Raw genomic sequence first — 25,555 nt, 5'->3', positions numbered from 1 at the left:
AGCATATATGCCCATCTCACAGACAATTTTCTCAGGGAGGTCATTTATGAATATTAGGAATAAAAGATGTCCAAGGATCGACCCCTCAGGCACTCCCGCATTTATATCATATTGTTTAGATGTACGACCGTCGAGGACAACCTGGATTTTTCTATTATATAAGAAAGATTTAATTATATTATGTATTCTTCTAGTGATACCGTAATATCTGATTTTGCTGAGAAGACCTTCATGCCATACCCTGTCAAAAACCTTAGATATATCTAGAGGTAATGCTCTTAAAATAACATTCAACTTATTCAGTACATGTAATTCTAATGATAGTTAGAGGGATAAAATAGTGCGATAATCATGATTGTTGTATACGTGATCATACTTCTCAGTAAAAATGTAACGTTTTTTTTACTAGTAAAACAGTTTAATATGCAGACACATGTCCGCATATACGTACACACACGTACATATTCACACATATATACACATACCAACACACCCACACACAGACATATATATACATATATAATATATATATACATACATAAGGAATAAATGACAAAAGTCTCTATTCCAAATTTTATAATATTGGCAATCTTACAATTTATTCATTTCATTCAGTTTACACTTACAGTTGTTGGCAGTATTTGTTTCGTAGCAGAAAATCAGTCACTTAATTAATATATGCATCAATGAATCTATTTTGCCCTTAACTCATCAGAAGAAATTGCGAAATCAATTCAGCCAAAGGACTGTTGCCATATCTGGGCAGGAGCTGCTAAAAACAGCCTATCCTGCCTTGACAGAGTACAAAATAGACTTCGTGGCTTAGTGGGGGATGCCCTTTTCTCTACCCTGCAACCTCTCTCCCACAGAAGAGACGTTGCGAGCCTGTCCTTGTTTTATCGTTATTTCCATGGCAGATGCTCGTCTGAACTCCAATCTCTGATCCCCCCTCGCCAATCTTTCATGAAAAACACCCGTCTAGCTGAATCCACTGTGAAAAATTCTCCCCACTCTATATCTGTGCCTAAATCAAAACGCAGATTCCATGAACAAAGCTTCTTTCTTAGAACTGCACGCCTGTGGAACTCTATTCCGTCTGCCTGCTTCCCTCCGGACTACAACTTGGATGTCTTCAAGTCCAATGTTAACAAATTCCTAATGAACCGCCCCCTTAAGTAAACATTTCAGCAAATCTCCTCACTAACGTAATGTACTTGCAATAACCCTTATCCCTGAGTGGCTTCCGGGCCTTGATAAGTGGTGATTACTGTGTAAAAAAAAAAAAATTAAAATGCGTTTAGACATGATTAACAAATCCGAGAATTGGAGGGGAAGTTGCAAATACCTTCTAGTTTCCTTTCATTACGTTATTTTGAATTTAAATTCAAATGAAATTAAAAATGGCGTAATAATAAAAGTAAACGCGATTTGAATTTGGTATCATGCAAAACGTAAGAATAAAATGTTGAATTAAATAAGGAAAATAAAGAAAAACATAATGAAATGAGTATCATGAACAATTACAGGAAATAAAATAAGACGTGTTAATCAAAGCAGCAGTAAATGATATTGCAAAAAGCGACTAGATTATAAACGGTGATATAGTAATAAAAACAAGGGCGGGAAAGAATAAAAATGACGCAAACACACGCTAGAGAAAAGAAAGAAACGAAAGAAAAGAAGCTGTTTACCGATACCGATTCGTCTTAAAAAATTAAGAATAACGGATTTAATTAATTAGAACACAAATACATACTTCACCAAAACAGCGTTAGAGGTGGGAAAATTTGATGTCGAACGGAACAATTTATTTGCGAATAACTTAAGAAAGAAGAGATATATTTAAAATAGGATGGAATACAAATGCCGTCGAAGCGTATCACATAACATACGATATATGGTCTAACGTGTAAAATATAGTACAACGAGGCACCATAATAAATGCGTTACTTTAGTAGAAAATGGAGGATACCTTATTAGTTAATCAGTGGAAATATTGCAGTAAGGGGGATCTGTTTTGATCTTCAAACGTAGCCTATATAAAGTGATGAAAATGATTGATGAGATGTATGGCTAAGTTGCAAAGAGCCTAAGTTAGTTAATCTCGTGGGAAAGAGCTGGTCAGATAAAACAATAGATGAGAGAGTCATCGAGGAGACGAAATGAAAAGGAAAGGACACTGTTTTACTATGCACACAGGTGGCTGGATACAAACAACTGATATCGGACATAGGTAGAGTAACCTATTCCCAAATGGAAATGCCATAAAACCGAAAATACATTCAGTCTAAATGAAAATGGGGTGATCAAAGAAAAATAATAAGGAGGAATCTGGCATTTTCTTAGCCATGAGGTGTGGAAAATCGAAGGACCATGCTAATAATAAAAAGGGTGTGTGTACAGAAAAATGTATGTCAAACATTTTTTAATAGTATAGAAGGAGTGTGATTTAGTTAGTCCACCCAACAAATCTGAACATAAATACTCGAATGTTATGATAAGTATTCTAGTGGTTGATTATTATTATTATTATTATTATTATTATTATTATTATTATTATTATTATTATTATTATTATTATTGGCTCACATGGAGCTTTCACACGATCTGATTGGAAACCTGTGGTGTTCTCTGGAAGCTGAGTGACAACAAGTCTCCCCAGACGCACAGCTTATACCACCTCCTTCGATAGAATCTGCTAATGAATTTGCGTCATCGCAACATCCGCATATCATTGATTTCTCGCTGGTAGTTGCCATTGGTTTATACTGGAATTTGAGTGGCACTCAGACTCCCCAATGGCCCAGTTCTCTTTGCGCTTGTCCAGCCGAGGTATTATTATTATTATTATTATTATTATTATTATTATTATTATTATTATTATAACAATGTCATTAAAGCGAAATAAATATTTACAGTCGAAATATTTACATTTAAAAGTTAACAGTAATGTTAACTTAGGAATGCTAAAACAAACAGAGAATGTATCGGGCAATTTTAGGAATTTAGAACAAAATAATTATATTGCGCTCGTGTTTGAAAGGAATATGAAAATAAATTTATGTTGTTTTAGCTGCTGTCATATATATGACTAAGCATATAAAAAAGTTAATTTTATTAACATTTAATAGAGAAAATAGGATATTAATACATATTTCATTGAGATAAATAACATAAGTTTATAGGTGTGTATCAGTCTTGTAATACGCTGAAAGATATTTTAATTCCTGCAAATTTCATTTATTATTATAGGGCAAATGGTGTATTGATTATTACATTGTATAATATATATATATATATATATATATATATATATATATATATATATATATATATATATATATATATATAAAATAATCATTCTAAATTTTAACATAGAATGACTTCCGTGCCATCAACTTTAATCAAATAAAATCTTTCTACACAATCCTGGGATATAATGTACTGCTTCAGTCTTCGTCGTAGCTGTCAGACTTATGGACTGATTGATAAAAACAGTCTAAAAACAAAGCGAATTCACTTCCGACACGAACAACTGTATTTTATAATATATTAGTAGCTATTTTACAGTTTAAAATAAAATCGAAATTGTTTCCAAGGTCCAAATACTTTATAAGTGTTAATGTGTAGGTAATATATTTATACAAAAGTATGTAGTAGAGATTTAGAAGGCTATCACAATGAGAGGAATGAAATATAGTCGTTGTTGGTAAAAGAAGACGAGAACAAGTGGCGATTTACAAATTAACAAGTGTATGTACTTGTTGATATATGCATTCTATTGATCTATATATTGATATATGCATTCTAAATCTCTACTACATACCTATTCCACACAATGCCTCAAGCAAACTACATATCAAACCTATTTATAGATAAGTTTGGTAGAGCTGTTTCGGACACACATAAATAAGGTCATTTTTATATACATACTAGCAGGCGAGCGACGCGGCATTGCTTGCGTGTAAACAATGCTTAAATTTCATATTATAATTCAGGCACATTATTATATCGTATTATATAGCCAATGAGCTATGGATTACGATAACGTATGTAAGATATAGCATTGATTTGAAAAGTAATAAATATGACTATCCTGCCGGCAGTTCGAAGCGAAATACAAAACATTGCTTTTCATAAGTACTCGTGTTGTATGGCCTAAATAAAAACAATAGAAAACTGCAAATGAATGGCGCCATATAACACGCAACATGCACAAAAAACAGCTATAGTCAACTTACACACGACAACGGTCAATGCTTTCTTTTTTTTTACAGTTTTCCTAAGTAGCGATTTTTACAGCTACAAACAAAACGGAAAGTGTTTAACAGGACCACATACACTATATGTAATTTTACTCTGTATAGCAAATATTAAAAAAATGTATAAATCTATCTATATATCTATAAAAACAGAGATGTGTGTGCCACAGACGGTTTTTGATTGGTTAATCCAATAATCACATCTCCTAAAAAACTATGGTTCCTACCTTCTTAACTTTACCATAAAATATTATGCCCTTATTTATTTTCCATCTTGGGAGGGTCTATTTTTTTCCCTAACTTGCCATTTACAAATTACAAAATTACGAAACTTACACCAGCCATCACAATCCAACCTCCTACACCACGTCCACCATTACACCTACACCATCCTCACTATTAGTACTACTACTATTCCCAGCACACACACACACACACACACTCTGGCGCTAGCCGCACACACGTACACACAACACGAAAACAAACGCTGTCCTCCAAAGGAGAGACTATTAGTACTACTACTATTCCCAGCACACGCCCACACACGCACACACACTCACGTTCACTACCGTCCTTGTGTACGTCACGTTATTATGGCAACCAAGCCCGCTGACTTTCACACCATAAACACACACAGTAAATCTGATTTGCTTCATTTTCTCATTTTATTACTTTGGTGTGTTCCCGTTTATAACACAACTTACTATTAGACAAACCCTACTGGAAACCACAATAATAAACCTTGACCAGCTTAAATTACACCAATATAATTGCCGACTGTCCATCCAACACCACTATTAAACAACACGTTCTTTTACAATCACATACACCTTTTTTATTATACTTTTTTTAAACTTACTTTTTCACTCAGCACATTATCTTTAAATTTCAAACAATAACATCATCTTTCCTAACAAAACTCCTTCTTTTTTTCAATTTTTAATACTTTTCGACTGCTTGCTATTTACAACAAAAACATTACCACTATTTTTGTACAGTACAAAATGATTTGCCAATCCTGTCAAACCATCATTCCCCTCCCCTTTACTTTTTTTTCACGGTTTCTTATTTCTATTAATTCCCTGGATAACCACTGATTGGGTACTAATTAACTATTTCATGTAGAACGCGCCCTGCAAATTTTGGCTACAACTGGTGTTCTTTTTTATGTTTTTTTTGCGTTGTTCTGTTTGGTTGGCTGCATACGGGTAATGTCCAAGATCAGTACTCGGAAAATTCAAACTACCTGAAGAGGATACGGTTGGTTATAGAACGGAGTCATGGAATCAAGACACGAAAAAATACTTTTTATTTTTTTTTTTTACACTTGTATTACGAAACAAAGAAATTACTTTTAAACAAAAAAGGTACTCGTGCACTTATTGATCCGTGTTGAAATAATAACGTTATTATTTAAAAAGCCATTCTTAACATGGGGAGGGGGTGTTTTGTACCTACTCTGTACTTTAACCTTACAATTGAATAAAAAAAAAACTTTAATTAAACTTGGAAATACGATTTAAAAAATAGCGCGGATTAGTAAGTGCATTCGCATAAAAAAAACGCTTCTTGTATTTAAACAAATTTTATTCCAAAAAATAATTTTAACGACGAAATAAATTATTTAATATAAATTATATATAAAATTTTATTTAATCATATATGTATTTAGTCTCTTAATATTTTTTGTTTCGGGGGGAAAAAGTGTTAAAACTAAATTTCGGAAATCGTCATACTGAATTTCACATGATAATGGTATCTACGTATTCCTCGTGTTTTAAGATGATTATCCAAAAATTACGAAAATCGATAAGGTAGAAAATTTATGAAAGAAAATGAATTTGATGAAAACGATCGTAAGATACGGTTCAAAAGGGAGGTAATTTTCGATTTCAACAAGATTGCCGAAATTTTTCACCTGATTAAAGTTGTTTTTTTTTGGGGGGGGGTGATAATTCGGTAATATTCAGGTAATTCCGACTACATAATTTGGAAGTTATCTTTGTAAATTATTACAATTGACCAAAAACAGTAGTAATTATTGTTTTATCTGAAAACTCTTTATCTACTACAAAATTTCGTTCCAATAGTGTAAAAGCACCAAATATTTGTTTTATTTGATATTATGAGTTTTTTTTTTGGGGGGGGGTTATAACACAAGCGGTATTAAAATTAAAGCATTTTTTTTTCTTATCTTGACTCCGTTCAGTTCCCTATCCACTTCCGGTAGCTTGATTTTTTTTCCGAGCACTGATCTTGGACATTACGAGCATACGAATACAAAAAGTAGGTGATTAGTTGTTATGGTTTTAAAAACTGCCCCCCCATCACATACGCAAAAAGTAAAGTTGAAAAGACGTCCTTAAAATATAAATGGATTCATTTGTTGATCTGTGACGAAAATTATGTACCTATGCAGAATATGGACCGTGTTGCAATGCTAACGTTATTTAGGGTTCTTCTACACTTTATCACCGAAAGTGGAGACGCTATTTTATTTCGAGCACCTGCCGATTAGAATGGTCGAAGTTAGAAATAACAAAAAAAAAATAAACTAGATATTAATTACTTCTGGAAAGAACTATGAAAAAAAAAGTAAATAACGTGAAAGAGAACATATATCGATAATTGTTTAATTTGAAATGTTTCGATTTAATAAATGAAAACGGGAAAGTTTTTCATTTAATTTTACGTTAATTGCTTCTTTCCCGAAGCAATCGTTCTCCAGTTTAATTTTTTTTTGTTATTTATTTTATGCTTCGGCCATAGTTTAAAATACTGATTTCTCCCTTGGATTTTAACGGCGGGTTCACGAAATAAAATGGTATCTCCAGTTTCGGCGATAAAGTGTAGAAGTACTTTATTTAGAAACCCAATCTTATGATGGGGGGGTAACTATTCTGTACTTTCACGTAACAATAAACGAAAGATACCCTAAAAATTTAACTTAAGTCCTACCCAAAAACAGCATGGTCTGTATTCTGCACAAGTACCGAGAATAATAAAACCAATTAACACGGGGAGGGGTAATTGACCCTAATCTTAAGACGGGGAAAAATCACATTTGTTGAATCTAATGTCTGTATTTCAGCTGGGCCATTTCCGCTCTATTATGTAAATGGCAATCATTCAGGTCAATATGAGTCCTAATCTGTAGTATTAACATCATATATATCTATATGTATATCTAGAAATGTAACATTTTGTGTGCATCTGTGTGTGTTCCCTACTAAACTACTGTCAATTTTCGGTCTAGAGACTCGAGATTTGATATAAGGGATATTGAGATTTGGGAAAATCTTTTTAATTGGTTTTCAGACAGAAATTTGGCTGTCACAGTTCAACGATTTGACCTTTGAAAACTCGAAAACTCCTCCGCCAATTTTGGGTCTAAACACTTGAAATTTTAGATGTAGATTACCTGGACATGAGTCAAACTTATATATATATATATATATATATATATATATATATATATATATATATATGCACATGAAGTTATAAACAGAACATAGGTCCCGAGCAAAGCCGAGTTTAAGTGCTAGTTATGCATAAAAAATCGACGTAATAGTGAAGTATATAAATATATATGTATTTATATTTATATATATATAAGGTTAACAATGTTACACTGTAGACTCAAAATAACATGCCATCATTTATAATTAGCTAGTGAAAACGTAACAGAAATCAGAGTGCAGCTTTCTAAATCAAAGAACTTTCTAAATATGTAGAACGATGCGAACGTGTGTTATTCGAATTATTAATTTATTTTATATTTTATTTATTTTATTATCTGTTTATTATTTTGTTACTAACTTACTGCGAGCTTATTTTATGCAAACATATTAAGTTTGTATGGGGAGAGTTGTATTTTTTAACATCGCTTAAGAATGATTTCAAGATAACTTACACTAGTTAGACTTGGTGGTTATGTGCAAGTGATAGCGTATCTGGTCTCTCAATTAGATAAAGACAACGGCTATCTCTATTATAAAAGCACAGATAAAATAAATGTTCGTTTGGCATTTTCACAGACACTACCTTATGAAACATGTTTCAAATAGATAATACACGTTCTAGTGAGTTGAAGAAATGTATAGATATTACAACCGGAAGATGCCATGGAATCGGGTGTTTATCCTGTGAATATTGACCCTTTTTATTACAGAATATCACGGAAAATTAACAATTATGTGCTTTATTTTTTAGTGTTTCAATTATATATGGGTCACAATATTGGCACCCATAAACTACAACTGGAGATTTGAAATGGATAGCAGAATCGAATAAATGGATAATTGAATGCCATTTTATAAGTAGGCACTCTCATAAACGAGACTTTTTGAAATTAATGAATAACTTATGGGGCATGTTTACTGACATCCATAGGACGGATCAAATAATTCCGAACCAAATGAGTTTAATTCTCAAAGAGGTTTTCTTGCAAATCAAAGACAAATGAAAATACAAAAAGTAAATATGAGGACGGACGACACCTCAGTGGAAGACCACATAGCCACACATTAGGCGATCTACATAACTTACACTGCAAACACAGAAACCGAGATTTTAGTAAGCAACAGTAGTACTTGAAATGAAGCAGATACCGTATTAAATATACAACCTATGGACGGAGAAAACAAAACTAAATAAATCAGAACAGAAGAAGCTTCTCTCAAACATCAAAACAGATACTATTACATACTTAAATTATCTTAGTAATTCATATGCCAATACAGTAAGTATACACATTTTATATTTGCGCCTTGTTTAATTGTAATCTGCACGGAAAATATGTCTTGCTTAAATGTAAGTACGAACAGAGGTTTTTTTAGAATACAGTTACAGATTTCGCCTTTTAGGGATATTTTAGCATGGCCTCTTTTCAAGACTATATCATCTATTTGACTACCGTCGGCAAGTTTGACAAAATGACTTAGTGGATTGAAGTTTTAATCGAAATTTATAAAATCAGATTCCTTGGTGATAACGTGTGCTGTCGCACCACAGTCTACAAGGAGTTTTTTTTACCGTTTGTGGTATTGTCAAAGTTACATATGAATAGAAATATATGTTCTTCCTCAAAGTTCTCAACGTTTTTTTTACGGAGTCCATTTTAGAGTGTTTATATCGACATTGGAAACTTTTGTGGTTGGGTCATCCACAATTATAGCAGATAATTTTATTCTTTTTCTTGGAAAAATTACTTTTGGGGAACACGTTGCAGTGAGGTGCGTAATTTGGTGGTGTCTTCTTTCGAGAAGCATTTTTGAACTTCATATATTGCTGGGGTTAATATTGTCCACGAGCGTACGATCAGTCTCTTCGTAACTGCGCAATGCCACTTTAAATTCGCTGAAATTTATGGGTTTGTCTTTCTGAGTTATAACAGTTGTAAATTGTTTAAAATCGACTGGAAGCCCCTTGAGGGTCATTGATATCAACAAGCTATCGCTTATTATTTCATCTGAGAGTTTTAAAGCATTGGCGGTTGGCTCTGTCTTTATAATGTAGTCGGTAATTGTTTCATCCTCGTTACGTTTCAGAGACGTTAGTTCTGTATATAATGATATAATTTTCGGTTTCCCTTTTGATAAATATTTTTCTCTTAATATGTTCAATGCTTTTCGCCCGTCATCCAATGCGTTTCTTATAATCAGAGACAGACTTATATCGCTAAAGTATTGAATCAGTTCTGCAAAGCAGTCGCATTCTTTTCGATAAATTTGGGGTCGTTAGAGTTCTCTGTTGGAGATTGTATCATTTTTTGTAGTTTTCGAATCCTTAGATATCCCAGAAATTTTACCTGCCACAAGCCGAATTTAGATTCCGATCCGGCCCAAAAAAATAAACATGGCTGGGCCCATAACCTGTTCAGTTTTGAGACATTATGTTGAACAAAGAAGGGGGCGTAGTTCAGATCAGTACTTGGCAGTAACCAAGATGGCGGCCAAGAATCAAATGCGGTTGGCAGTAGCAAAGATAGCGGCGTAGTTCAGATCAGTAATTGGCAGTAACCAAGATGATGGCCAAGAATCAAATGCGGTCCGTGGCGTAGTTAACGGCGAACTGATTGAATCCAAAATTCGATAATTTTTATAATAATTTTGAAAGGTTTTCATTGGTTGTTTAGCACAGTCGGTTGTTATAAAAATGATTGGCGAATCAATTCGTCACATACCCCCATTACTCCTGATGAGGAAGGTCTCCTAGCGGTTTCGGCATCAGGGAGACAGGGTAGAAGTACTTGTCAAGAATTCGTTACTTGACACTCAGCCTGACAGGTGAAGGGCTGGGAACTGGCCCAGCACCTGTCGGACTGAGTTACACCGCCTGGGTAATACCTAGGAGGTCCAACCTCCCTGGCCTTGCCACTGGGCTTTCCGGTGGAGTAAGTTTATCGCTTACTGCCTGAGATGCCCCGACCGGGGAATGCCGACGAGGTTACGCAGGTAATTATTACAATTGCAGGAGTGCCCCTCCTTTAGGGGAGTGTGCTGGATCCCCACCTTTCGGCCTTGTGTCACACATTGCTGTGGTGGGCAGCAATTAAATCTCTACCTCCATAAGGGTGCAAAACATTTTACACAAGTTCACAAAAAAAAAAAAAAAAAGATTTAAGTCGATGAAAATGGACGGATGCAATCTCGACGGGAATTACGGCAGCAAGCCTTACTCAGCAATAACAAACTATAGCAGAAAAGTGCAACAAGTGAAAGGAGAAAAATACAACACAAATATCAACAGTACAAGATAAACATGACCTTTGAAAACAATGAAAGCCAATTCACTCCAAATGTAAACGAAGGAAATATAAAATATAATAACCGGACTTGGCAGATAATAAAATCTACAAAGCAAGATATAAGAAAAGCAAAAAGATCATAATAGAAACGCAGAATATCTGAAAGACAACATCTCGAAGAAACAACGCTAAGAATAATGACCAGCTGAAAAGTACTAATTCACAAAGGAGTACAAATACATTGGGTTCTAAAATAATGGTCAGTTAAAGAGTACTAGGTCACAAAGGAATACAACTATATAAGGTTATAAAATTACAACATTAAATAGTTTAACAGATACATTCACTAGACATAATATGCCACAACATATTACCAACGTTAGAAATACACTGATACAAAAACACAGAAAGTACATGCCCCAACTTGCATACCAATACTTTGGACGATCTAACCATAAAATTAAACTTAACAAATTGATAACTCCATAAATAACCGTGGATAACTTACCGAGGAACGAACAAGATTTCGAAAAGTTCGCTAGATATAAAATTACTAATACGGATGAAAGAATGAACAATCTAATATGTGCAAACTAACTGGAATTCAAAAATACGGACTGAAAACACTAATGCAAAAAAGAACATTTAAACATGATTTTTATTTAGGATTAGAGTAGAAACATTTTGCCCTGCTCGATATAAGAGAGGGAAACGGGGAGGGCAATGAAAAGAGTGGAACTACTGACAAATGAAGCAACTAAGACACTAGATTAATACGGCACCTACATATATTTGGGAGTTTTGAAAAGAGATAGCATAATGTCAACATAAACAGAAACTTAAAATCGAAAAATAAATACCTGAGAAGAACAAGGATATACTAAGAAACTAAACTATATAAGAACTAAATAAATGGTATAAATACATTAATATTATTATTAGAAATGTACTTTCGAACTATCATAGTCTAGACTAAAGAAGATCTAATGGGTTATTTGAATACTTTGAGATGAACAATTAAGATATTTATTTATTTACGAACTATTATCCCCATAAAAATAATGGTGAGGTTTATACTCCACAAGGAAATAAATAAAGATCTGACGAATGTCGACTAAGATTCTAAGAAAACGTGTGACCATGCACAATGCACCACACCTAATGTATGATGGTACCGGAATAAGATAAGAGGGATGAAAATAAATTGTTTGTATAGAAAACTTTGCTAATGACGCAAAAAACGACTTACAAAATGATAACGCAGACAGGCTAATTACCGTAGAATGAGACATCGTGAAAATGCACGTGACAGAGAACAGAGAATCAAAGGAATGGGTGAACAAAATGAAAAGGTGGAAATAAAAACAGCTGGAGAATTTCTATAAGCATGAGACCAAACACTTGAACATGATAAATTTAAACGGAAAACGTGAATCCAAAATAACGCCATTAGAACAGAGTATATCAAATTATACGTCGATAAGAGATGAACAAAAGCAAAATATTGTGGACAAAGAGACGAAATCATAAACCACTTTAAATTTATACGGCAACCCAGCTACAATATGCATAAATGATCAAGTGGGAAAGTGAGTATACTGAAACATGCAAACACCCACATCTTGAACAACCAAACAAATGATACTATCAAAAAACCGAGAGTAAATCAAACAATATTATTGAACATAGACCTGCAAACAGATAAACCAATTTATATTAAAAGAAAAGATATCATCGTGGTTTACAATTAAAACTCCTGCTCTATAATATATTCTACTATTTCGGAAAACCGGGAACTAGTAAATATCAAAGACGCGGAAACACAATGCAAATAGACGGAACCGGATAGAGAGTTGAAAAGGGATATAGAAAATGCTGGAAGTCCAAATAACATCAATAATAAAAGAAACACTAGGAAGAATCGCGAAAACTCGAAATAATAATTAGTCAAACTGGAATGAAGGCATAGTTGGTATACTAAACCTGATAAAAATAATAAGAACACCGATAAAATATTAAGAAAATCCTTGAATGCAAATGCTAACACATATGATTTACAAACGTTTATTAGACAAAGTAGAACGTGGCATAAAACTTTAAATTATATATTTATAAATTAAACACTGGGAGAATTGTGCAGTGAGATGTTTATTCACATTACATTAAATCCTAGAACGTTTATTCAGTCACAGAACCAGGACAGAGTAGGAGTATTCCAACGTCCAGCATCCCGAGTAAATTAACGTTTTGCGTAGAATGCATTCTGGCATATAATCATATTGATTATAAAAACATAAACCAAAGTAATGATACCTTATCAATTCTCCAATACTATTGCTACAATATCCCATTGAGTACTGTACCCACAATAACCCTTATCCCCGAGTGACCATTGGGCCTTGATAAGTGGTGGCGTCCATGTAAAAAAAAGAACTTGATTTGATATATTGTGAAACTAAACTTTCCCCTATTAATTAAACACCTCAAAATGTATTTGAGTTATGTATGTATACGCAAGATACACTTAAATACTACAAAAACTGAGAGGTGAACTGATGGAATAAACAAGCAATATGTGATCAAACAAATTAATATCGAACGCATAATAATCATAAAATAAAACAAATTTAAAAAAATATTACAATGCTTATAGTTAAGACATATTTTCAAAACAATTCAGAGAAAATCCTATTGAGTAATTTGAATAAAACTTACTATAATTGCATATAATAACGTTATTTATCTTTACGACAAAATATTACTGAGTCGCTTTTTATGCTTTAGAATCTAACCTAATAATTTTTTTAAAGAAATACAGAATATCTCTTTATGATGCAAATGCGTCATGAAACTAGGATATCATATTCAAAAATGCATACACATTAATCGAGTTGTTTTAATAAGAAAAAAACATTTTCTAACGACAAAGACCAGAGAACAAGGCCAAGCGAAGTTTTTTTTAAAAATTCAAGTAAATATACCTCAATTCAATTACCGAAATATTGTTATCATTCAAAATAATGAAATATTTTCGTTTCGCTAAAAGTCTAAAATGTTGATTTTCTAACAGAATGAATAACTTGGTTACTATTTCCTATTCATTTTCATTCTTATACACTGTATATCATTTTTGGAGTAAATCACATGTACCCACCTTTCATTGTAGTTGCAATAAGAAAAATTGCATGTATTAAATTATAATCATTATGTGTTTAAATACTATTTAATAAATAATCAGTGTTTGTCAATATTGTTTTAGGAGGATAGATGTGTAGTATTGATCCAAATCCAATAATTCAATAAATAATTAATATTTCCATTATAAATTATTCATAAGCTGTAAGTTGTAACGAGAAAAATGCCATCTTTTTTATTGCATCAACATGTAAAACAATCCTCTTGGGAATTAACGTGGGATAAAATTTAGGAACAATGTTTTATTGGTAAAACCTAAATTACTTAAGTGAACAAATAAAAAGACGGGAATAACAACTTTACGTAATTCATCATAAAGTCTACATGTATCTTTGTAAAACAAAGTATCTACGACTATACTCTATATAAAGCCATAACTTTTCTTGAGAAAACCTCATTGACTCATAATAGTCACGTAAAAAATATCCCAAAACTGTTAATTACAGGCGGTTTTGATCAAATTGACATTGTTGTGTAATAAAAAATAAAACATTCGTGATCATCTCGAAAACTAGAACAAATACCGATTAAACCCTTGCTCTTCCGAAACTCAAGAACTTATTGACCCCTAACTCATAATGCAGTAGTCTGTGCGTTTTTTTTATTTCTTGCATCGGTATCTTGCGTATATTTCCTTCTTATTTTATTCATTTTCCCAATTTTATTATCATTATTTTTAATTAACATCATGTTTCTACTTTAAAACTAATCATTATTTAAATAAACCGCACAAGGGAAAGAATACTAACACAAGAGAGAAATATGGCGAGATTTACATTTAACCTTAACATTTATAAAAGATACAACGTCTTTCAAAATTACTTTGTTTAACTATCACAAATTTGGAAAGTGGAACTTTTTACCCTCCCTGCGCACAAATACAAAAAAGGTATTTAAAATATTAAAACAAAATCAAAATTGCCATGAATTATTTGGCAATAATCATTGTTTCATATAATAAAAGAATCATGAAAAATCAAGGACTACAACAGTCGAAGAAGTTTGAAGATGAATACGATCAAGCCTAATAACTATGACTACAGTACTGCTGTGAATTCTTAAGTACCAATATATTATGTGTAATATTTCTGAATCATATATAATTTTATATTCAACATTGCAATATAGGAATATTGTAGGATTGATCAGAATTACTTTCGTATTTTTTAACGATTCTGTATGGAAATTGTTACATGCATTTTACTCAGTGATTTATTACAAGTTTCATTATTTAAGACATTATCCTTACAATTTATTTTATAGTTATTAAGATTGAAATGATTTGAAAATCATATCTGCCAAGAGAGAATGCACATTTACCAACAGATGACTAGAATTGTTGGAAATTTTACTCTATATAATACATTTTAAATAGATATGAGTTAATTTTCACATGGATTTTACCGGGTGATTTACAACAAGTTTCATTATTTGAGCCTTTATCTGTATACTTGCTGTTATAGCAGAAATTACGATTACAGTAGAAATAAGTTAAGGAAATCTATCTCTCTAAATAAAACACATATATACAAATGAATTATTTAAATTAATCGAAAGTTTTTCGTAACATAATACGTGTTTAATGAGTTACATTTCTAAATACGATAGAAAAGAATAAGTATTTATTAGTTTTATTTGTTATAAATGTTGTTTTGTAATTCCGAATGATAATCTCATCAATCATAATTAATACACCGTGTGCTTGGGAGAATCTGTTATCATCTTCAGGTCGATTAGTATGAGAGAACAAGAGATGCGCTCGAGAATCTCTATTCTCTGAACAAGCAATCATTCCTTGTAGCCGCTGCATAGGAACGAACGTAGATTAAAAAAAATGGGGCATATTATTATAAGGATGTCCTTCCGGGCACATTGAAAGTTATATTTTATGATATAAACTAATTTCTGGTGTAAACCTCTCATGAAAATACATACTTTTAAGATATATAGATGGATAACATAATAATATATTCCTACCATTTCTACTAAACCGTTATTTGAAAATGTAATTAATTCACTCATATCTTTATTCTGTCTATAATTCTTTCACTTTATCATTTTTCTACAAGCTTTCTTTTTTATAAATAAGCAAAAATATCAGATGACTTGAAGTCAGTTAGTTAATCCTCATTTTTTCTGTCAAGCATAATTAACTAATGATGTATTCGTAATATCAAAGTGAATTCGTTTATTAATATAACATAACATTAAATAAAGAAGACATATTCTGTTTTTCTTCGAACAAATTTAAAGTGAACAATCATCAAAAGATGTTGGCTAAGAAACCCCAACTAAATGAAATGAAAGGATTTCAAAGTACATTAGAAATGTATTAACATCACACACTAGCTTACTTTTCAGGTTTCATTGGAATATTTATTAAACATAGCAAATGAGTTTATATTTGAGAATGCTAGGTACTGTTGTACTCAGCAAAGTTGTTTCAGAATTTTGTTGGTTTATACTGGATTCGATTTAGGAGATGCGTGATTGGAGAGTTCGAATCTCTTACTTAACATTTTCACGCATAGTCACCCTTACAGGAACTATCCATTATTTTACTACATTTACATGAGTCTAGTCCATTGCAAAATATGAAACAAAATTTAATGAGACTATATATTATGCAAAATACAAATAGTGAATATGAGGTGCGGTGATATGATTGATTTGTAGAAAGATATGTTTCAAGTACAAGAGAATTAGTTACATGAATTGTAAAGAAAAATGCAGAAACGTATTTGGCCTTGCCAGATACATGGTTGATGAGTTTGATAAATATTTAAAATAAGCTCAAGTTTAAGCATAATTATTTTAACGAGGTAAAATTGAGTTCGGAGATAATAACGTTTAAATGGGCGATCTCATTGTTGAGAAACGAAATAACTACCGCTGGTCAGACTTATTTGATATGCGATATACGAATGAAATAAAAGCCTTCTTAATAACACATCATCTCAAACCTTTATACGATGAACTTAAACAAAAAGGCTCCCTATTTTCCGTCAGAATAAAAGAGATGAGTTTATACATTCATGCCCGGAAGATCTAAAATTTCTGTTGTGGATATTGATGCCTTGGGCTTCTAAGAAACCAACGCCTGTAATATACGTGAATCTGCAGCATAGATACATCATTGAATTCCTATTAAATAGGCATCGATAATAAGAGTGCCAATGTAAAAGAATATTCTAGAGCAAAGAAAAAGCGCATATTAACAGCGCCACTTATGAGTTCTTCATCTTTTCAGTTTAAATCTACTTAAAAGACTTTACTTTGTTTCCGACCGTTGCACAGAAAAATGGTGCTCCAGAGCCTATGCACATCTGACATTCAGCTCTGGTTAAGGTGCACTGAGAATGATTGTGACTATAAAAAACAGTAAATTATGTACCACAAAACATCGCATGTTTTAATAGTAGCAGCTTCGTCTCCCTACCACTTCAAATATTTGTTAAAATACAATTACTAAACTACCGTGTTATATATATATATATATATATATATATATATATATATATATATATATATATATATATAATTTATATATTCATATGGAAACAGTGTACTTTTGAATAAATAAAAAATATTTTGCTCTGCCAATCGCGCACTATAAAGAACCTCGTAATCTATCTTCAGTATTCCCCCAGATTTATCATTTAAAAGTAGATGTAAATGATTTTGTTTTAAGTATGGCAAGCTTGAAAAATCACACTAGGGCAGGAACATGGTGAATATGCACTAATGAATGCATGAATACACGAGGTATAACAAGCTGGCGGTTTTTCTTCAATAAAAACGTGTCGTTGTATGTCGCTGTGAGTATTGCATAAATGTGACGTCAGATATTTTACGTGATGTATTGTAGTTGGAGATAACACTGCCGCTACTCTTAAAACAGTATTGCATAACACATTGGAAGGAAAAAGACAGACCCATGTTGATTTTTTTTAAATATGAAAAATATTAAAAGATGAGTGTGAGAAAGAAAGACAACGATTTGATTTAAAATAATTGTAAAGAAAATAAAAATTGATCATCCTTCTTTCTCTAACTTATGTGGTTAACTTGGTACAATATCTAAGTCGATTATACTTTTACTGTTTTCTTGTCAACTTTCTTCCATCTTAGTAAGCTTGAAAACAAACAAAATTAGAAACTCTTATTTCATGACCACAAAGACTCACTATAAAATAATCACATATTCAATTATACAATTGCTGGTTAAACTTTAAGATATATTTCTTATAGACCGAAAACATTGTTTACTTCTTATTTGTTAATGAAGTTTCAATATTTTACATGGTTTACTATATACATATATACACACATATCTAAACATGTATATATATATATATACATATATATATATACTCTAAAACAAATAATAATAGTATAATACGTACACGTATGAATATCATCTTTCATATACCATCAGTGTAGCGATAGAGTCAAATCGGTCATTCACTTCGACCCCGGAACACAAGTCAGCATTAACTCAATTCTTACGAGAATAGGCCTTTATGTGCTTCAGACTAAATATGCAACACAATATTAGCTACTTATATTTTCTCTACCGCTCTCCCTCAAACCAAGACTGTACCCTAATAAACAAAGTCTCAGACAGCATAGATATAGCACTCTCTCTCGATACTAGCGCACAAATACATGTATTTGGTGACTTCAATGTCCACCACAGTAACTGGCTAGGATTCTCAAATCACACAGACGTAGCTGGTAGCGCCACATATAGCTTCTCTATATCTCATTCCCTATCTCAGATGGTTACATTTCCGACACGTTTCCCAGACCAGCACGATCAACATGCCTCACTTCTAGATCTCTTTCTGACAACAGTTCCCAATGACTGTACAACAAATGCCCATAGCCCACTCGGGAATGCTGATCACGCTGTGATAATGGTAGAAATCAGCCTAAATTCTCGCCCTAAAACTGAAGACCCACTACTCAAAACAACAAGGTATTACAAAAAGGCTGATTGGAAAGCCATCAGGGAGCTCATCAGAGATGCCCCATGGCAAAATATATTTACTCTTCCAGCGGAACAGTGTGCAAATGAGACAACTGAATGGTTCAAAACTGCTATTGAAGCACATGTTCCCGCACGGAAATACTATAGCAAGCCCCACTCCCCCCAATGGTTTACTTCTGCTTGTGCAGCTGCCATTTGTCAAAGGCAGCATGCGTTCCGCAGATTCAACCGACATAAGTCCAGCTCAAATAAACAGAAGTTTATAGAAGCTAGAAATAATTGTAAGAGAGTGATAGACACAGCTAAGTCAGATTACTCTGAAACCACCAGAAAGCGCATCGAAGCACAGAAATTAGGAACCCGGGATTTTTGGAAAATCTACAACAGCGTAGTTAATAATGGACAGTCAACTATTCCCCCACTAACAAACAATCATGAGGTTGCTTGCACGGCAACTGACAAGGCTAATCTGCTTGCCAGTCGGTTTGCCTCAAACTCCACACTGAACTCGGTACACCACTCACTCCCTGATTTTCCTCTGCGAACAGACGCCACACTTGACGACTTGAAAATCACCCCTTCTCAGGTACATGCTATTATAAAAAACCTAGACACCTCTAAAGCATGTGGACCAGATCCCATCCCGGCTGTGCTATTAAAAAAATGCTCTGCCGAGGTTGCTCCAGTTCTGTCCAAACTTTACAATAAATGCCTTAACGAATCTTGTTTTCCCGACTGCTGGAAAACCGCCTCTGTGGTACCAGTCTTCAAGAATTCTGGTGAAAGAACTGACCCACTAAATTATCGCCCCATTAGCCTCCTCCCGCTTTTCGCCAAAATATTTGAGTCCTTAGTTAATAAAGCCCTAGTCCAGCACCTAACAGCTGCTAAACTCTTGACTGACAAACAATATGGATTCAGGCAAGCCCGTTCAACAGCAGATATCTTAACTGTAGTTTCTGAACGTATATACCGCTCATTGGATAAAACAGGGGAGGGTAGAGCGGTGGCCCTTGATATATCTAGGGCTTTTGACGGGGTATGGCACGATGGTCTTCTAAGGAAAATTAGATCATATGGAATCACTGGAAGAATTCATAATGTAATTAAATCCTTCTTAAGTAATAGAAAAATCAAAGTTGTCCTCGACGGACGTACATCCAAACAATATGACATAAATGCGGGAGTGCCTCAGGGGTCTATCCTTGGACCTCTATTGTTCCTGATATTCATAAACGACCTCCCTGATAATATTGTTTCGGAGATGGGTATATTTGCCGATGACACCACTCTCTATAACAGATATGAGGGGAAAACAAATGAACACATATCCAAGAAAATGGCAGAAACACTAGAGGATGACCTCCAATCCGTAGTGGAATGGGGGCAAAAATGGTTGGTCTCATTCAATGCTGCTAAGACTAAGCTTGTTTCCTTCAATAACTACAAGAAACCTTCTCTACCACCAATAGCAATGGCCAAGAACACATTGCCTGAAAGTACTTCTTTTAAACTCCTCGGCCTAACGTTTACAGGGAATATGAACTGGAATAGATACATTGAGAGCATTGCCAAGGCTGCTGCAAGGAAGGTTGGCTCCCTCTACCGTGCTAGAAAACTACTTACGCCTGCCAGTCCTATACCTCTATAAGGCAACCATTCGCCCATGTATGGAGTACTGTTGTCACATCTGGGCTGGTGCATCTGCTGCTTGTCTCTCGCTCCTGGACAGGGTTCAAAAAAGAGTCGCAAACCTGATAGGTCCTGAACTGTCATCTAGGCTTCAACCTCTGTCCCATCGACGAGATGTTGCATCCCTCTGCCTGTTCTACAAATACTTTAATGGTGAATGCTCTGACGAACTGCAAACACTTGTACCTCCCCGACGTAACTACCCCCGACAAACCCGACAAGCTACTAAGTCTCATCCCTTTACAGTGGAGATCCCTAGGTGCAAGAAAGCCTTTTACTCCAATAGTTTCTTCCCCAGAACTGCGGGTCTTTGGAACTCCCTTCCGGGATTCTGCTTTCCCAACTGCAATGACATGCAGAAGTTCAAGTGTAATGTTAACAAACATCTTTCTACTCTTCTCCCTTCATAATGACCCCGCTAATTAATTCCCTAATAGTAGCCCCCTGCTTCAAAGTGGCACTGTGCCTTGTTTGGGGTGAAAATTGAATTAAAAAAAAAAAAAGAATATATTTCGTTATACGACAGGAAATTAACTTCAAAAAACTATTTATGTCAAATCATGTAAACAAACATAGTCAGACATCTTGACAGTGTTTGAAAAATCACTACAGGAAAGGAACGTGCATCATAAATATGGCCGCCGAAAAGGGATAAAACTTACATAATTTATAAGCATTACATTTTTGTCACAGAAATCAAGTAATCTTTGCGGGATCTACCGTTTTAAAATAATTAGTTAATTACTCTGCACGCCTGAACACAAGTCATCTTAAACTTAGTTGGGAGTGGGTTAACCAATGAGATTTATTCCAACATTATTACTCTTACTCTACATGCCCATTATAAGTCAATGTTCAAAAGAACACTGACATGTAAAGAGGCGCTTCTAAGTAAGTTTGGCAGTTGTGGCGTATTAAGAAAAGCTGAATAACTTAAGTATGGGAAAGAAAACATGTCTCCCCCTGTCTAAAGCAGTGCTTGTTCTAAATATCTTCTATGGTATTTGTTTGGAAAACTAAGAGTGAAACACCAATATATTTAATAATGACTGATTCTTGAACTGTGAATATGTCTTGCCTTCAAATCAAAGAATTAATCGAATGGTAAATCTAATAATAACAATAGCTGTAAGAGAAATATGGTTGTGTGAAATTGATTATATTTTATTAGCTTATATTTTGCCAGTTGTTTTGTTAACAGAATAATCATTCATTTTGATTTACCAGGTGTAAGCTACTATGTTAACCTGGTATGTCGTTCAGTTCGTGTGCGTTTAAATCATGTAAAATAAAATAAAAAACGCAATACATAGTAATACGACCGTTTATATATTAAATGAATACAAACGGAGGCAATCCGTCTTTCCAGAGCATAAATACGTTTAAATATAATATTTATATTTATCCAGATTTCCTACATACTTTTTAATCAAAAGTAAAAATGGCATCGAGGAACCATCAGCTAGAATAGAAACCGAAAGCAAAACTGCAGGAGCTAAAGTTGGTGACGTCACCACTGTACCATTGTGATACGTATATGAACTGCTTAAAAATTATAATTGAAAATAAACTAAGATAAATGTCGGTACAAGCAGACTTCTTTCTCAAACTTTACAACTTTTCTATGTTAACTCTCGTCCTTGACTTTATTCTCGCGTTGCCTACGCACAGATTAAACATTTCAAAATACAACCGCTAGATACAACGCGTGGCTCTTTACAAACAGGCTTCTTTCTCCTACTTTGCAACATGGCTAGGAAGAAGAAAAGAAAACAAAGAAACAAAACAACACACTGACGAGGAGTATATCTCTGAAATATATTTGTGATAAATTTCAAACAAGTAAAATATTTGTTTATTTTTCTAATATTACGTTATGATTTGGCTGTCAAGCGCACTTGATGCGGATTTTATTTTATTCAAATTAAATAAACGTTTCTATCCTCACATTTACGTTATATATATATATATATATATATATATATATATATATATATATATATATATGTAATATACTGAGTTCGTAAAATTCAGTAAATTTTCATATACCAATGTGTTCTAAGCCAAAAATGGTTGACTTAAAGAGTAAGCTACAAAATTATCACATTTCATAATTGAGCATTAATAGACTGTGTAGACAAAATCAAGACTTCAAAGCAAGGTGGCGATGGCAACAAAAAGTGTATTTCATTTTACGTTACAATTGTTTCCATGCCCAGTTCGACAATATCAAGTATTATATCGTTTGAAAACGTAGATTCCATGATCAAACCTTTCTTTGAAGTGTACACCTGTGGAATTCTGTTTTGTCCGCCTGTTTACCACCTGACTACAACGTAGATGTCTTCAAGTCCAACATGAACACGTTCCTGATGAACCGCCTCCTTAGTAGACACTTTATCAAATCTCAACTTTAACGTACTCTACACGCAATGACCCTTATCCCCTAATGTCTTCCGGGACTTGATAAGTGGTGACCACCCTGTAAAAAAAGTATATATATATATATATATATATATATTCATATACGTATATATATAAGTATATGTATATTTATATGCCTATATATATATATATATATATATATATATATATATATATATAGGCATGTGAGTGTTTTAGTGTTGGGGTTAAATTCGGCGTATTATAAAAGAATGGACACAAAAGTTCGTGTTGTAAAAAAAAAAAAATTCAACAGTCGAATTAGTTGAATGAGGAAATTTGACATATAGATCGCTGATATGAGGGAGTAAGTATGTTATGCATGTGGAAATGGGAGTCAGGTGCTGTACAATATTTTCATCCTTATTAAATTTGGCAACATATAACATGCTCTGAACTCGTGATAAGTAAAGCTTTAGGATCTCGATTTGATGATATTCGTTCAATGAAATGATGTATACTTCCACACACTTCCATATGCGCAAATACCCGTGCAATTTAGTCGAAATCAAGTAAGTAAATTTTACAGATTGAGATGCAATAATAGCGTGCATGCTAAGGGAATAAATAACAATTCATTATAGATTTGGAAAACAATTTGAAGCAAGTATAAATTTACTATTTCGAAATAAAAAGTACACATTTGAACGAGGTAGAATTTTTCAGGAAAACATACAACCAACAATAATAGTACTATTTCATTTTCTTCATTTAAAATATCAAAGTTAACGCGATTGGAGTTTAAGAAGCTAAATATAGGAATATCCGCAGTAAGTGAACTATGTATTTTATATTGGTTTTCATTTAGTTACATTTTTCATTTAGTTACATTTGTAATACGTGCGAGAAATTGTAATGCAATGCGTTAACTAGCGTTGCAACCAGTTTGAAACAATCGAAGAAAAATTAACACAGTGACTCCGATTACTACCTTGTCAATAAATAGAAATAAAGGAATATTTGCGATTTTAAAATGCATGTGCGTTTTACATGTATTTCAGATCTCACATTGGCATCATTATATATATATGATATGTAACATTTTGTGTCGTTTTTCGTCACTGTGTAAATGTGTCGGTAAACGCATTCTTCTGGGAAATAATGAATGCGCCGCTGTCCTAAAATTCATATTATTACCTGCAATTGAGATAGATCTGTATGGAAATGCTGATATGGTACACGGAATTGTTAATATAAATTCGTAGCTCAGTCTCCAAACAGCATATATTTCAACATCTACGTCACGCAAAGATGATTATTGTTGTGCGGTAATCGACATCAAGAAAATAAATGTGTTAAATGAAAATACTCAGGGAATTGAGGGTTCATTGTTTTATCAAGTATGTAATATTATTCAATAAACTATTTACTTGTTCAAGGAATAAGCAGTGTTAGACTATACACTGAAATTCCGTAATTTGTACTTATACGAAAATTACGATAGGGTGCTATTGTGTAAATAATTGGCTATCATGCCCTACTTGGCTAGTAAAACAATTAACTTCACATAACATATAATAATAATAATAATAATAATAATAATAATAATAATAATAATAATAATAATAATAATAATAATAATAATAATTAAATACCTTATAAGAATAATACTCAAACTGAAAATGAAAATCGAGTGTATGTTTTTGTTTACAATTTTCACTCGAAATATTGCCTTTGATCGTGATGAAAATCATGTCTACAGGAATTTTTTTTTTAGGTTTAACTGAGAGATGTTTGTTTGCCATACATGTAGACATTTGCATGTTAATACTGTGAGAAACATTAAAAAAAAAACTTATAGGGAATTCAAAAACTGGAAATATATTATAATAAGTATGATAATTTTATATGTTGGTCAGACACCACGGTCACCTTAAACAAACAAAAGAAAAACAGTATTATTATTACGAAGAAAATAATAATACAATCAAGTGCATTTGAAATACAAATCACAACGTAATATTATGAAAATAAACAAATATATTACTTGTTTGAAATTTATCACAAATATTTTCAGAGGTAGACTCTATCTTCATGTGTTGTTTTATTTCCTTTTGTCTTTTCTTCTTCCTTGCCATGTTGTAAATTTGAAGAAAGAAGTCTGTATAGAGCCGTGCGTTGTATATGGTTGTTGTATTTTGAAATGATGGAACTTGCCTAGGTAAAAGGAGAATAACGCACAGTTCAAACATTTCAAAATACAACAACCATATACAACGCCCG

Source organism: Euprymna scolopes, chromosome 3 (assembly GCF_053919585.1).
Source record: "Euprymna scolopes isolate OS-2025 chromosome 3, ASM5391958v1, whole genome shotgun sequence".
Lineage (NCBI taxonomy): Eukaryota > Metazoa > Mollusca > Cephalopoda > Sepiida > Sepiolidae > Euprymna > Euprymna scolopes.
The sequence above is the reverse complement of the archived record's forward strand: the minus strand, read 5'-3'. Positions refer to the sequence as shown.